General features: G+C 34.9%; 1 protein-coding gene across 16 annotated transcripts in view; it reads left to right on the top strand.

Moving 5' to 3' along the window:
• Positions 1–14487, top strand: part of MGAT4C (MGAT4 family member C) — a 926873-nt gene that overhangs the window by 835630 nt on the left and 76756 nt on the right. The gene's annotated exons all lie outside the window — the stretch shown is intronic.

Here is a 14487-nt window from a genome sequence, read left to right as displayed (position 1 = left end):
GTCACTGAATTAACAGGAAAGAGTGTTTATAATTTTTTAATTAAATTACAAATACAATTTTAAAATAATAGATGTTAATTACTGAGAAATTTGCCTTTTGTCTTCTACTGAACTAACCACTGGTCTTCAAAAAGATGATGAAAATCTGCTCTGACTTCCACAAAATTCTACATAAGTTGGAAGTTTGAACTTAGTAGACATACACATTCTTTTTTTCAGTAACTGTATTAATTAAGGTAACTCTTCCCTTTATAATTTTAAACAGAAATGATAACTAAAATATTAGTTCTGGAATATCTGTCAGTTTTTCTTTCTGATAATAGAAAGCACCCTTCTCATTATACAACAAAGATATTCCAAAATAAATGCACTTTTGAAAAAAAAAAATTTCTAAACAACTAGAGTCATCCTCACTCATACATGTTCAGAACTTCATTAGCAAAAGTACCTATTGAAAATAATTGTTTTTCTATCTCCATTACTATCTCCATTACTGAATATCAATCAATAAGCACTAGTGGTCTATACTTTGTAAAATAATCCATACTTTTAGAGAAGTTAATGATGCTGTTTGATGATGAGAATAGTTTTAAGTAGATCTCTTCTATGTCTTTTAAGACTCTTCAGAGCCCTAAAAAACTGAAGTACTGGCTGAACACTTTTTTTTCAGATTTATTTATTTATTTTTTCTGTATAGGTTAGTGGCAAGAGGATGCTTAGGTTGATAGGATAGTACAATGAAAGGGAGTGTAGCTTCAGCTCTGCAATCTTGGGCAAGTCCCTTTAGCCTTTCTGTCCTCAGTTTCTTCTTCTGTAAAAGTGGAATAATAATGGTAATTATCTCAGAGGCCTATTGTGAGGATCAAATGAGCTAATATTTGTAATGAGCTTTGAACAGAGGTTGGCACACAGTAAACATAGTGCACATTAGCTGTTTGTTTATTGTCTGAATATCCTCATAGAAATGTAAGTTCATGATATCAGGAGATTTGCTTTTATGTTCATTGTTGTTTCCAGGTACTGAGAAAAATGCCCAAAACACTGAAAATATTCAATGAGTCATGTTTTAAAGGGACAAGATAGTTAAGAACACTAATCATGAGGACAGACTACTGCATTCAAATATTGCCTCCAAACCTTACAAGGGGTTTTGCTTGGTGTAAGTTAGTTAATTTTGTGCTTTCCCCTACATCTGTAAAATATGGATAGTAATTACATCTAATTCATGCTATCATTGAGAAAATTAAATTAAATAATGTTTGTATGCCCATTCCAAGGAATAGAGAGTCTGCAACTGCTAGCAAGATAGCTCCATCCATCAACTCCGTGGGATCTAAGCCCCCTCTCAATTAGAGGTGGAGTGGGCATCATTGTTCTAGAATCCTCAGGATTGAGGAATGAATGATGGACTATAATAGACTTATGGTTATTCTTCTATAGACTTATTGTTATTCTAGCAATGAAGAACTTTTATCATTGATGTGGAGGCAGTAGCCACTGGATGTTCTGGGGGGAGGGAGAGGGAAGAATAGTTGTAATATGGGTGAATTTTAGGGACATTTGAATTGTCCTTCATCACACTGCAATGATAGATAAGGCCACTATATATTTTGCCATAACTTACAAAATTGTGTGGGACAGAGTATAAACTATAATGTAAACGAAAATCCATGCTTAGTGGTAATGCTCCAAAATGTGTTCATCAATTGTAACAATTGTACCACACTAATGAAGGATATCGTTATGTGGGAAAGTGTGGGAGGGGTATGGAGTGGGGCATATTGGAATTCCGTATGTTTTTTACATAACATTTATGCAGTCCAAGGTAGTTTTTAAAAGATTTAAAAAAAGTATTAATAAAAAAAGTTTGTAAAGCCCTGCCACATAATTTCATTTCTACCACCTCATCTGATGCTAAGAGAAAGCATGCACATGATGTCATATTATATGTGAAGGGAATGTACTCACTGGGGTTGCATAACCCAGTAGCTCTTATAAGGGCTATCTAAATGGTAGCCATTATTATTATTACCTGTTGCTAATTGTTAATAACTGGGATAATGTTAATAAATATTTATGGCCTAAGTGATACTGTTATAACCCCAACTACAAAACATGCTCTGTAAATGATTTATATAGTGTTATTATTCTTCAAAAACAATTGAGGATATCTCTATGAAATTTTTCTGCCTTGTTTGATGCCTCTGAATTCTGCATCCTATTGCCTATTTGATCATATTCTTTCTTAGATCTATATTTTTCCCATGTCTGTATTATCCCATAATATCTTGGTACTTTCCTAACCTTCTCCAAAAGTTGAATAGTTTTTGGCTGTGGTATTTTCACAATGCATTTTCTCACAATCACCGATACTTCCCTTCTCTCTTTGTACTTAGTCATGTCTTACAATGACTATCCCTGCAAATTCCTTCATTCATAAGTAATACTTAGAACTATCTGTATTATTTCATTGGCTTTTGTACTTCTTTAGCTACGACTTAGAGCAAAGCTATATTCTATGTTATAATCTAGATTTCATCTTAATTTAGAAACACCAGCATACTCTTGAGTTCCCATGAATTTTGCAAAATAGTGAGCTTGCTTGTTGGTTCATCAGTTTTTAAAAAATTGATTATTAACTGCATTATTAGAACTCCGTCCAAAGCGGGGATCTGAATCTGACTGCTTATGACCTTCCTGGGAGGGTGACTACCCTGGATGTGTCCTAACAAGTATAGCACTCACATATTCTAATAATACTTGATTAGTTTTCTAAGAATCACTTTAGGGACAGGTAAAGCTTTGAGATCCTAACTCATTTAAAATAAATAGCATAATCCTTAAAAACTGTTGTCATGTATATAAACAATTATTACTGAGGGAATTTTCACTACAGGATATCAACTCATACAGTACAATTTATCAATTCATACTGAAGAAAATAATCATTTCATGAAAATCTTGCTTGAATCTCTGAACACGAAATAGGTTGGTGAACTAATCTTTTCCTTCCTGTTGATTCATTCAGTCAGCAAATGTTTACATATATATTATTTATGAAGTACTTTTGAACCATCAAAATGAAAAAACAACAAATATCCCTATTCTTATAAAGCTTGCAATTTAGTGTGAGAACACAGATAATAAATAAACACATAAATAAATAAACTAATTAATTAATTAAAACACTGCAGGAAAAAAAAGTAGGACATGTTTAGGGTGTTAGAATGCCTGATTGGAGTGGGGAGCTGCAGTTAAATGGTTAGGTAAACCTCATTGAGAAAATAATACTTGAACAGCTCCTTGAAGAATGGCACTGTGAAAGCCATGGGAATATTACTACAGGTCTGGTACCAGAAATAAGCCTGTCATACCCAAAGATATCTATTTCCTTTGAAAAACTAAAACTCTAGTTTTTGTTTTATATAATAATTAATTAAATGATTCAAACCGGTAACCATATTTGCATGTATCTCTCTCCACCTCTAAGAAATTGAGAACAAAATGTTGTCAAAGAAAATATAGTGTGTCCATTCTCTTGCTGCCTGCCTTATTTCTGTTTCCATTCTGGATAAAAATCTGTCTTCCATTTCTCTGGTCAGTTCAGCATGTATCATAAGGCAGACAGTGGAGAGGGAGTAACTTGCTCAACAGAGTTCTAGGGTCTGTTCAGGGACTGGTGCTCTGGTGTTCTTCACACAGTGAGATGATCAAATGACAAGAGCGAAAACCAAAGGGATGGAGTATTCTCATTTCAGTTCATGGTAATCAGATGAAATTGAAGTTCCATACTGTGATTTTATGTCAAAAAAAGTAAACAAATCTGCCTACCGTGAATTAAGGAGAGTAGACTTTAACAGATATACAAACCAGCATCTAACTGAGGGTTTAAATATCCCATCTGTCCCTTGCAGTATGGATGTATTTTCCAGGCGAGATGTAATAGTGGGAATGGGGCTTTGTACAACTCCAGGAGGAGACAGGTAAGGAGGCAGGTAAGGAGACGGGTGAGTTACAACCAGCAAAATGGAAACTATAAAAACTATCAACCCAGCTTCTCAAGAGAATTATAGTTCCTTCTGAAAGAAGAGATCAACAAAGAGATGAACAAATATGTCAACCAAGAAGAAGGACTGCTGTTAATATTAAGAAGAGATGCTAGATCTTTCAAGTAAATGGAATACAGGAGTATATGAATTGAATTAAACATCTGTATGAAATTTTATTCTTTTTTAGTCAAATGGAATTAAAAATACCAAATATCATTTACAAGGTGTGACAATCCTTGCAAATACTTTGTAGAAATTTATGACTGTTCATTAATAAAATTGGAATTGCAGAAAAGTTCAATGGAAAACTTGAAACTAAAATTTGTTTAATTTTTAACAACAAAACATAAAATTAAATGACATACTCGAAACTATTTAATTATTTAAATAAATTTTACTTTTTCATTAAAATCAGACTAAGTAAAAATTTGTCAGAGACATTTTCCCACATTATATACCATGAATTAATTTTAGTTCAAACTTAGAAGATTTAATTCAAATCTTTTTAGATCTATCAAAACATTTATACTTGTCAGTAAAAAGGAATATTTGAATTTTCTGAAGAATTTAGGCCCAAAGTCCCACAAATGACAAAAATATCTAGATATAAAAATATCCACTGTGTTAATTAAATGTGTATTTTCATTTGTATCCTCTCTTCTCTTTTAAAAATCAAATCTATGGGAAGTAGATGTAGCTAAAGTGATTGAGCACCTGCTTCCCATGTACGAGGTCCTGGGTTCAATCCCTGATACCTCCAAATAAAATAAATAAAATAAAATAATATAAAATAAAATAAAATATAAAATAAAATAAAATAGCTAGGCGGCGGACTTGGCCCAGTGTTTAGGACGTCCATCTACCATATGGGAGATCCGCAGTTCAAACCCCAGGCCTCCTTGACCCGTGTGCAGCTGGCCCATGCACAGTGCTGATGCACGCAAGGAGTACCCTGCCATGCAGGGGTGTCCCCCACGTAGGGGAGCTCTATGCGCAAGGAGTGCGCCCCGTAAGGAGAGCCGCCCAGCACGAAAGAAAGTGCAGCCTGCCCAGGAATGGTGCCGCACACACGGAGAGCTGACACAACAAGGTGACGCAACAAAAAGAAAAGCAGATTCCCCTGCCGCTGACAACAACAGAAGTGGACAAAGAAGACGCAGCAAATATACACAAAGAATAGACAACCGGGGTGGGCGGGAAGGGGAGAGAAATAAATAAATAAATATATATATATATTTTTTTTAAAAATAAATAAAAAAAGATGTTCCTTCTTTTTAAAAAAATCAATCTAAGCAATGATTTGGTTAAAAACTAAGCAAAAAAAAGAGGCAATATAGGTTAAAATTTACAATTAATAAGTCAGTACATATAAGGCATTTATGTAGATCTATAATAATAATCAATTATTGGTTATTTATAATCAATTATAATAATAATCACTTATTTAAATAATCCATTATTTAAGAGGTTCAGAAAGAATCACCAAATAAAATATACCTCTTGAAAATATACCTCTTCTAAGTTGCATTATCCTAAACAATATCACTGATATGATTTTTGGTTTCTAAGAGGTTCAGAAGGAATCACCAAATAAAATATACCTCTTCAAAATTGTCTGCTGGAGAAATCATGTTAAAATATTTTCTCTGGAAAGTATCAGTTAGTGGGAAAATGCCATTATTAATTCATTATATGGCATTTAGCAAAAAATATTATATTCCCATTGTGTTCCAATCAGAAAGAAGATGTGACTTTTGTCCTTTAGGAGTTTATAGTCTTGGGAAGAGACAAACATTCACAAAAACGATTACAATAAGATGTAGTGCATCCTGTAAGTGCAGTGTCAAGAAGAGAAAAAGACCAAAACTACTGCAGAAGTCAGGGATCGCCTTGCAGAGGTGAGCTTTGATTAGAGTTTTGTCTAAGAAAATTGATTTCAAAAGCACTGAAGTGTGATCATTCACATGAAATGTGTTTGGAAAATGGCAGACAGCTCAGTGTGGCTGCAGCATAGGATTCTTGGTGAGAGCAGAATTTAAGAGGTCAGAGTGAAGAATGATTTGACCTGATTAGCATTTGAGAACATTATTTTTGGCAGCACAGTTATCTAATTGGCTGGATAGGACAATAGACTTATCATTTAGATAGGGATCTACCAAAAGCCAAATGGTAGGTGCTGTCAAAACAGGAGCATTTATTTGGTTTCTGAATACATGAAGTAGAAAAGAGAACCTCCAGAAGTTATAAGTAGAAAATGCAGAAAATTTCTCCTTTAATTCAGAGCCTTTCTTCAATGTCATTGTTATATATCATTGTGTAGCAAGAGAGTAGTTTCAGCTGTTAACCTCACCTTCCATCACCCTAGATTCACTGGTGAACTCTCTTTCCATTTCCTCTACTTGACTTTATATTTCTCCTTTGGAATTGTGGCTTAGCATTCTTGGTTTCAGAGTGATTGAAAGACTGTGAAAGTCCAGATATCAGGTAGTAATTTTTAAAATAAATTTTATAGCTTCAAGGTTGATGAACAAAATAAGTCAACAAAGAAATGCACCTATCCAAGATGCTGGCTTTCATATTTCAATTCAATTTTAAGAAGAAAAGAAGGGAGCAGATATTGCTCAAGCAGGTGAGTACCTGCTTTCCATATGAGAGGTCCTGGGTTCAGTCCCTAGTATTTCCTTAAACCAACAACAACGAACAAAAGAAAAAACCAACTCAGAGAACTGATGCCTCTCAGTGGTTGAGTGTCAGCTTCTCATATATGGGTACCACAAAAAGAAAAAAAAGCTCCACTGGTCTTTGAATTAGACGTAACTATTACAAAATAATAGAGGGGAACTCTATTACTCTATTACTCAATTTAAAGGTGGAGTGTACCTCCCCATCCCAGGGTCCACAGGATGGAGGAATAAAATATGGATTAGAGTGAACTTACTGGTATTCTACTATAGAACTATTGTGACTCTAGCAATGGAAGAAATTGTATCACTGATGTAGAGACAATAATCATGGGAATTGCTGAGGGCAGGGAGAGGGACTTTTAGGGACTTTGAGTTGCCCTGAATGATACTGCAGGGCCAGATGCAGGACATTATATATTCTACCATAACCCACTGAATGGACTGGGGGAGAGTGTAAACTACAATGTGAACTATAATCCGTGCAGTGTAGCAGTGCCCCAAAATGTATTCATCAAATACAATGCACGTGCCACAGTGATGAAAGAGGTTGTTGATGTGGGAAGAGTGGGGGGTGGGGGTGTGAAGTGAGGTATGTGGGAACCTCTTATATTTTTTTAATGTAAGATTTTGTGTGATCTATGTATCTTTTAAAAAATAGACAATAAAAAAAACGTTAGCTTTGATACTCTTGGCAAACAACAGCCTTTACCTCAAGACTACCTGCTTCTGCTTCTAGCCCTGTAAGTTGTTGGACTCAGCCTTGGCTATAGAAACTATAAGGAAACATGATGCATGGAGGAGAATTATAAGACACTCTATTTGCAAAATATTGGACCTATTATAATAAAAAAAACTTAACAGTAATTTTACCAAAAAAAATAAAATAAAAATACCATAGGAAAGAAGGAATGAACTAGACCAATCAAGCAAACAAACAAAAACAAGAACTTCATGCCTTAGTACTGGTGATGGAAATTATGAAGGTAAAAAAGATAGATGTAAGAAAGTAAATGCAGATAATTGATGTTTTGGATAAATAACTGAGAAGAATATGGATATTTCCCTGTATGCTGTATTTGCTTATTTAACTTTTCATTTTATATTATTGTTTTAAATAGATTATTCATTTCACATATTGAATGCTTTCTTTTAAAGTAAAATAATATTGTTTTCTCAAACTGACATAAGACTTTTCCAGGACTAGATATATTTGGTCTAATGTGATATTGGCAAAATAAAGACTTTAGCGAGCACTTAGTTAATCAAAATTATTCTGAGCATTACTTAAAAAAACTTAAAGTAAAAAAAATTCTTTGTTGAAACTAGTGAGTGCTATAGCTAAGCCACTTCTGGGTAAAAGCTAGCAACCATTTTAATGAGCAAGGGAGTAACTATGAATGGCTACTTTTTTCTGGAAATTACTATGTACTCCAGTCTATAAACCTGGCTGAGGAAGCAGAAGAATTAAGCAAACAAATTGGGAAAAGGGGGTATACAAAAAAGACAACATTTAGAAAAGAGAGAATAATGATATCAAAAGATAGTTAACATCACAAGTGAAGATCAAATGAAAAAAAGAAACTATTCTGCCCAATCAATATTAGGTTGACAAAAATTTTAATAGGTCAAAGTACCTAGCTGCTAGCTAGAGTGTGAGAAAGGGTACATTGTGGCAATATTATATTACCATGACTGTTGAATATAGATCTTTTTAGTTCATGGGAACCCTGTGACCTTCTACAACAAGTAAATATCTCTTGACAGTCTTCTAAGTTGCATTATCCACAACAACATCACTGATACGATTTTTGGTTTCTAGTCTTCTGATTATGGTATGTTTATTCATGTCTTTCTCTTTACCAGGAGTGACCTTTTATTTCTATGTTCTAACAGCTATAAAAAAATCATAGTTCAAATGTTCTTATGTCACTCAATATTTTGTATTTTGTATTATTTTTACTCATGTACCTTACTCCCTCAACTAGACTGTCAACTCCTTGAGACCCAGAAATTAATCTTAAACCTTTAGTATCACCAAATATCAAGCACAGCACTTTATGTAAATTTGATTTGTAGCTGCAATTTGAATAAATCATCACTCTTATCCCAAATATTATTGAGGACTATTACACTTAGAACATGATGATAGTCACTGATGGTGATGAAAAATAGGCAAATCATTTTATAAACACTTATTGAATACTCACTGCTTGCCAACAGTGTACAAGACCCCCAAAATACAATTGTGCATGAAAATTAGAGTCTGATTTTATTCTAAAGGAGAAGTAAGATGTTTAATGATAATCACACAAGTTATGTAATACTTATAAAATGGTGACAAGAGTTCTGAAGAAGCAAGACACAGATCTTTCACGTAGTTTTTAATTTTAGAGTCTTGAGCAAAAGATAAAACTCACTCAGAATAAACTTTTTTTTTTCTAATTCTACACTAAATGCATTGCTTCAGAAATTAGCCAGAAGGAACCACAATACTCCTGTGAATTCGGGTGGACCTGTGATTTATGGGGACCCAACAGGCAGAGGCCCAATGTGGTTTTGGGTATGAAAGAGAGCCCTGGACCCTCTTTCCCTCTGATTTGCTTTTCTATGGATACATACTCAGTTCCACTATCATAGATGAGCCTACACGGCATTCTGAGCTCAGTTAAGGCGAGACAATCTCAACCTTTGGCAAAACATCCAGCCCTATCAGTTTTAAATATTTAAAAGATCTTTAATTTGCCTTTTGGCTATCTCAGCTATAATGAAAAAAGTTTTTAAGGTTGAACCAATGTTTTCCAATGTTCTAGTCATCAAAGCTTCTAGTATATATATAAGTAAAATAAGATCACTAAAAGCAGTCTTATTTAGAAGTCAGTTTAAACATGTGGGCATTAACGTATGCAAGTTTAAGATTGACACTCCTCACAGCTCCTGAAAGATCTTTCACTTTGCTTGGCTAACTCTGGAATTCCAGTAAATAAAGCGAGGCCAGATTCTAGTAACAAGAAATAAAGTAAATACTTTGCCTCCTTGTACGTTTGCTACTGTTTGCGTTTTAGCACTCAGCTTATAGAGATGAAATCTATTACTTGTTTGCCACTGCTTGCCCAAATGAAAGATGAATTTTTCTTCTAGACAGGACAGATGAGTGAGACTCATAAAATATTAATAATGAAAGTGTTGGGAATTAGATATATCCCTGACTATAGGTTTTCTTGACAGGGAAGCACAGTCAATTTAACCCACTTTTTTTTTCTGCAAGATTCCTACTAAGAATGATATGAAGGGAAAAGAATATGTGATTTAAGATTCAGCTGAACATAGGATTTTGAGAAAGTTAATCTCTCTGCCTTTCAATTTCTCTCATGTTTTGGGCTCCTCATCTGCTATAAATTTTGCTGTGATGCATGGTTGATTTGACTCTTAAAGCTGTTCATGTCCTCATGGAGGAAATTGCTTAGGAAAATGCAGAAAGTACGCATTTTTCGTTATTTAATTTAACATATGGCATAGTAATAGCTGCCATTTATGTGGTTGAAGCAATTGATTTATCAAAAATTAGGGATGTATTGTGTGGTATTCAATATCCATCAAATTAATGAAGTACTTTGTATTCTTCAGAGAGAATCAAGGTACAAATATTTTTCACTTACTCAGGTTCTGTTGTCTTGCAAATCTTTCCATAACCTTTACAAATTCATAATTATTTTTAGGTTTTGCTCTCTCTTTATAGAATGCCTAGTCAGTTACCATAACCCCAGATTTTTTTCAAATATGGTTTTTCATTTTATACAGATAAAATCTTTATATTTATAAAATTTAAAGATGATAGAAATACAAATTCTCTTATTATGGCAACATTATTACATTATAAAATACTATATTATATTAGTATATGTATAAATAAGTTTGATTATTTGAATCTGTTGAAAATAATAAAATAATTCCATTAACCAGTTTACAGGAAAACCTGTAGAAAATATCTCCAATTGTTTAAAAACTTTGAAATTCTGTATGCTAACATAATAATTTATACTATAATTCCAAGTATTTTTAATTATGCTAAAAAACAAAAATATTTAAACTAAAAATTGTTCATTGTAATGACTGAGAATGGAGACAGCAAACGAAATGTGAAAGCAAAAACAAAAAATAAATAATATTTATCATAATTTCAGTCACATTGAAATATCGTCTTGAATATCTCAGCCTACATTTAATATCAGATGTTAAAAACTGGTTTTTGACTTTGTATAAAAAGGGGGAAGTGGAAAGGACAAGTGAATTTATATGGTTAAGAGTCTCCAAAAAAGAGTTGGGAGGTCATCAGGGGGTGATGCTTATGCATGCTTCAGCAGGGTACCAGAGACAGCCAAAGTAGATGGAAACCCAGGTGCTGGTTCTCCTGAGGGCTGCAGCGACCCACAGGTTCTATGGTCAAGGCAGATGGCTCTGGAGTTCAGGGCCATGTCGGTTGGCCCTGCTTCGGAGTTTGTGTTCCTGAGTGTGATGGAGTTGGACTCAGATATAACCTATCTACACATGCCTCTTCTGTTACTTTTCCTGGACCTGTGGTTGGCGTTTGGTTTGGTGTATACTCAGGAGACCTGAATCTCTGAACTGGCCATGTGACATCTAGCCCCTGGGCCTCAGCAGACTTGCAGCAGCTACCCTCTGATTTTTTGGACTTACCCTGGTCAGCTGACAGGGAAGTGAAGAGGGTCAACCACCACACCAGGGAGCCAGGAGTGCCTACAGCTGCAAGCAGGAGAATTGCACCCATCATCCAGGTAGAATCTAAACCCCCTCTTGATGTAGAGGGGGACTGGACATAGCCATCCCAGGTCGACAAAATGGAGGAATAGAGAATGGATTAGAGTGAACTTACTGGTGTTCTGCTGGAGAACTATTGTGATTAGTAAGGGAAGAAATTGTAGTAGTGATGTGGAGAGGGTGGCACAGTGGCTGCAGATGGTCGGGACAGGGAAGAAGAGATATGGTGTGGGGGCATTTTCAGGAGTTGGAGTTGTCCTGGGTGGTGCTGCAGGGATGGATGCTGGACGTTGTGTATCCCGTCGTGGCCCACTGGGTGGACTGGGGAGAGTGTGGACTACAATGTGGACCACTGTCCATGTGCTGCAGTGGTTCTCCAGAATGTGTTCGCCAGGTGCAGTGGATGTGCCACAATGATGTAAGAGTTTGTTGATGTGGGAGGGGTGGCGTGGGTGGGGTGGGGGGCATATGGGGACCTCATTTTTTTAAATGTAACATTTAAAAGAAAATAAAGAAGAAAAAAAGTAAACAGAAAAGAAAGTGAAAATGTTTTCAGCCAAAAAAAAAAGAAATATCATCTTGAAATATGATAAATATTATAAAAAAAACATATTTTTCATCCATACCCTTTATTTCTCTACCCAAATATTCTTTTAATAATAATAATTTTTTTGTTTTCTTGATGTCGAATTAATATGTATAAAAAGAAAAAATTAATCAGAGAAAATTATCTTTGCTTAGCCTTTACTTAATTGAACATTTTATTTCATGTATGTATCTGTCTCGAGTTCATCCTTATATTTTTCCTCAGTATAAATTTGTAATTATCAGTCAAATATAATACTTATGAACTACTAATGGGTTTCTAAGGTCCTGTGCTTACAGTATATTCAAGTTTTTGGTAGGTGAAATCTATACAAGAATAAATCATCAGGTTCTATTTTGTTAACCTGCTTTTTAGAACACTGATGTATTCTTTTTTGGGAACACGGCATTTTCTGCATGATTTTTCTGTAAATCTACAACTTCTCTAATAAAAAATTTATATTAAAAAAAGGAAATTTAGAGAGAGAAAGCATATCAGTGGTTACCTACACATGAGGGTGGGTGGTGAAGCCGGCCAGTAAGATAGGGAATCAATCGATGGATCCAATCCAAGGGGACATCAATAACCCCCCAAGATGCTGCTGGAAGACCCTCCCCAAGATTCTGTCATTCAGAACATGACTTCCTCCAGAAGCCAGGAAAAGCCCCGGATATTCCCCAAGAACTTTATCATTGGCCCTTTGGGGATTGAATGGGTGGGTAATCAATCAAGACAGTAAACAGCTGGGACTCCTCCTAGGCCCTTAGCAAAGGGGCAGGTTATAAGATCAATGCACAAAAATCAGTAGCATTTCTGTATACCAAGAATAAGCAAGCTCAGAAGGAAATAGTAAATAAAAAATCAAATACCTAGGAATAAATTTAACTAAAGATGTAAAAAACTTATACACAGAGAACTACACAACACTGTTCAAAGAAATCAAAGAAGACCTAAATAAATGGAAGAATATTCTCTGTTCATGGATAGAAAAACTAAATAGTATTAAGATGTCTATTCTACCAAAACTAATCTACACATTCAATGCAATCCCAATAAAAATCAACACAACAGTCTTTAAGGAACTAGAAAAACTAGCTATGAAATTTATCTGGAAAGGAAAGAGGCCCCAAATAGCCAAAGACATATTGAAAAAGAAAAATGAAATTGGAGAAATCACACTACCTGACTTCAAAACATACTACAAAGCTACCGTATTGAAAACAGCATGGTATTGGCACAAGGAGAGACACACAGACCAATGGAACCAAATTGAGAGTTCTGATATAGATCCTCATATATATAGTCATATAATATTCAATAAAGCCACCAAACACTCTCAACTGGGAGAGAATGGCCTATTCAACAAATGGTGCCTGGAGAACTGGATATCCATATGTAAAAGAATGAAAGAGGATTACCATCTCACACTTTATACAAAAGTCAACTCAAGATGGATCAAAGACCTAAATATAAGAACCAAGGCCATGAAGACTTTGAAAAGCAGTGTAGGGAAGCATATACAAGACCTTGTAATAGGAAATGGCTTCATGAACTTCACACCAAAAGCACGAGCAGCAAAAGAACAAATAGATAAATGGGACCTCCTCAGAATTAAAGCCTTCTGCACCTCAAAGGAGTTTGTCAAGAAAGTGAAAAGAGAGCCTACACAATGGGAGAAAAGATTTGGTAACCATATACCTGATAGGAGACATATCCTGCATATATGAAGAACTCCTATATCGTGAAAATAAAAAGACAAACAACCCATTCAAAAAATGGGAAAAAGATTTAAACAGACACTTCTCCAAAGAAGAAATACAAATGGCTAAAAAGCACATGAAAAAGTGTTCCAAATCTCTAGCTATTAGGGAAATGCAAATCAAAATTATAATGAGATACCATCTTACTCCCATAAGATTGGCAGCTATGAAAAAAACAGAAGACTACAAATGCTGGAGAGGATGTGGAGGAAGGGGAACACTCATCCACTGCTGGTGGGAATGCAGAAGGATCCAGCCATTCTGGAGGACAGTTTGGCGGTTTCTCAAAAAACTAGCTATAGATTTGCCACGTGATCCAGCAATCCCACTGCTGGGTATATACCCAGTAGAACTGAAAACAAAGACACAAACTGATATATGCACACCAATGTTCATGGCTGCATTGTTCACTATCGCCAAAAGTTGGAATCAACACAAATGCCCATCAACAGATGAATGCCTAAATAAAACGTGGTATATACATACAATGGAATACAACTCAGCTTTAAGAACGAATACACTACAAACACACATGATAACATGGATGAATCTTTAGAACCTTATGTTCAGTGAAGCAACCCAGGCATTGAAGGACAAATACTACATGACCTCAATGATATGAAATAAATAAA

The sequence above is a fragment of the Dasypus novemcinctus genome, chromosome 12, assembly GCF_030445035.2.
Source record: "Dasypus novemcinctus isolate mDasNov1 chromosome 12, mDasNov1.1.hap2, whole genome shotgun sequence".
In the NCBI taxonomy this organism is placed as follows: domain Eukaryota; kingdom Metazoa; phylum Chordata; class Mammalia; order Cingulata; family Dasypodidae; genus Dasypus; species Dasypus novemcinctus.
This window is presented reverse-complemented; position numbering and strand designations above follow the sequence as displayed.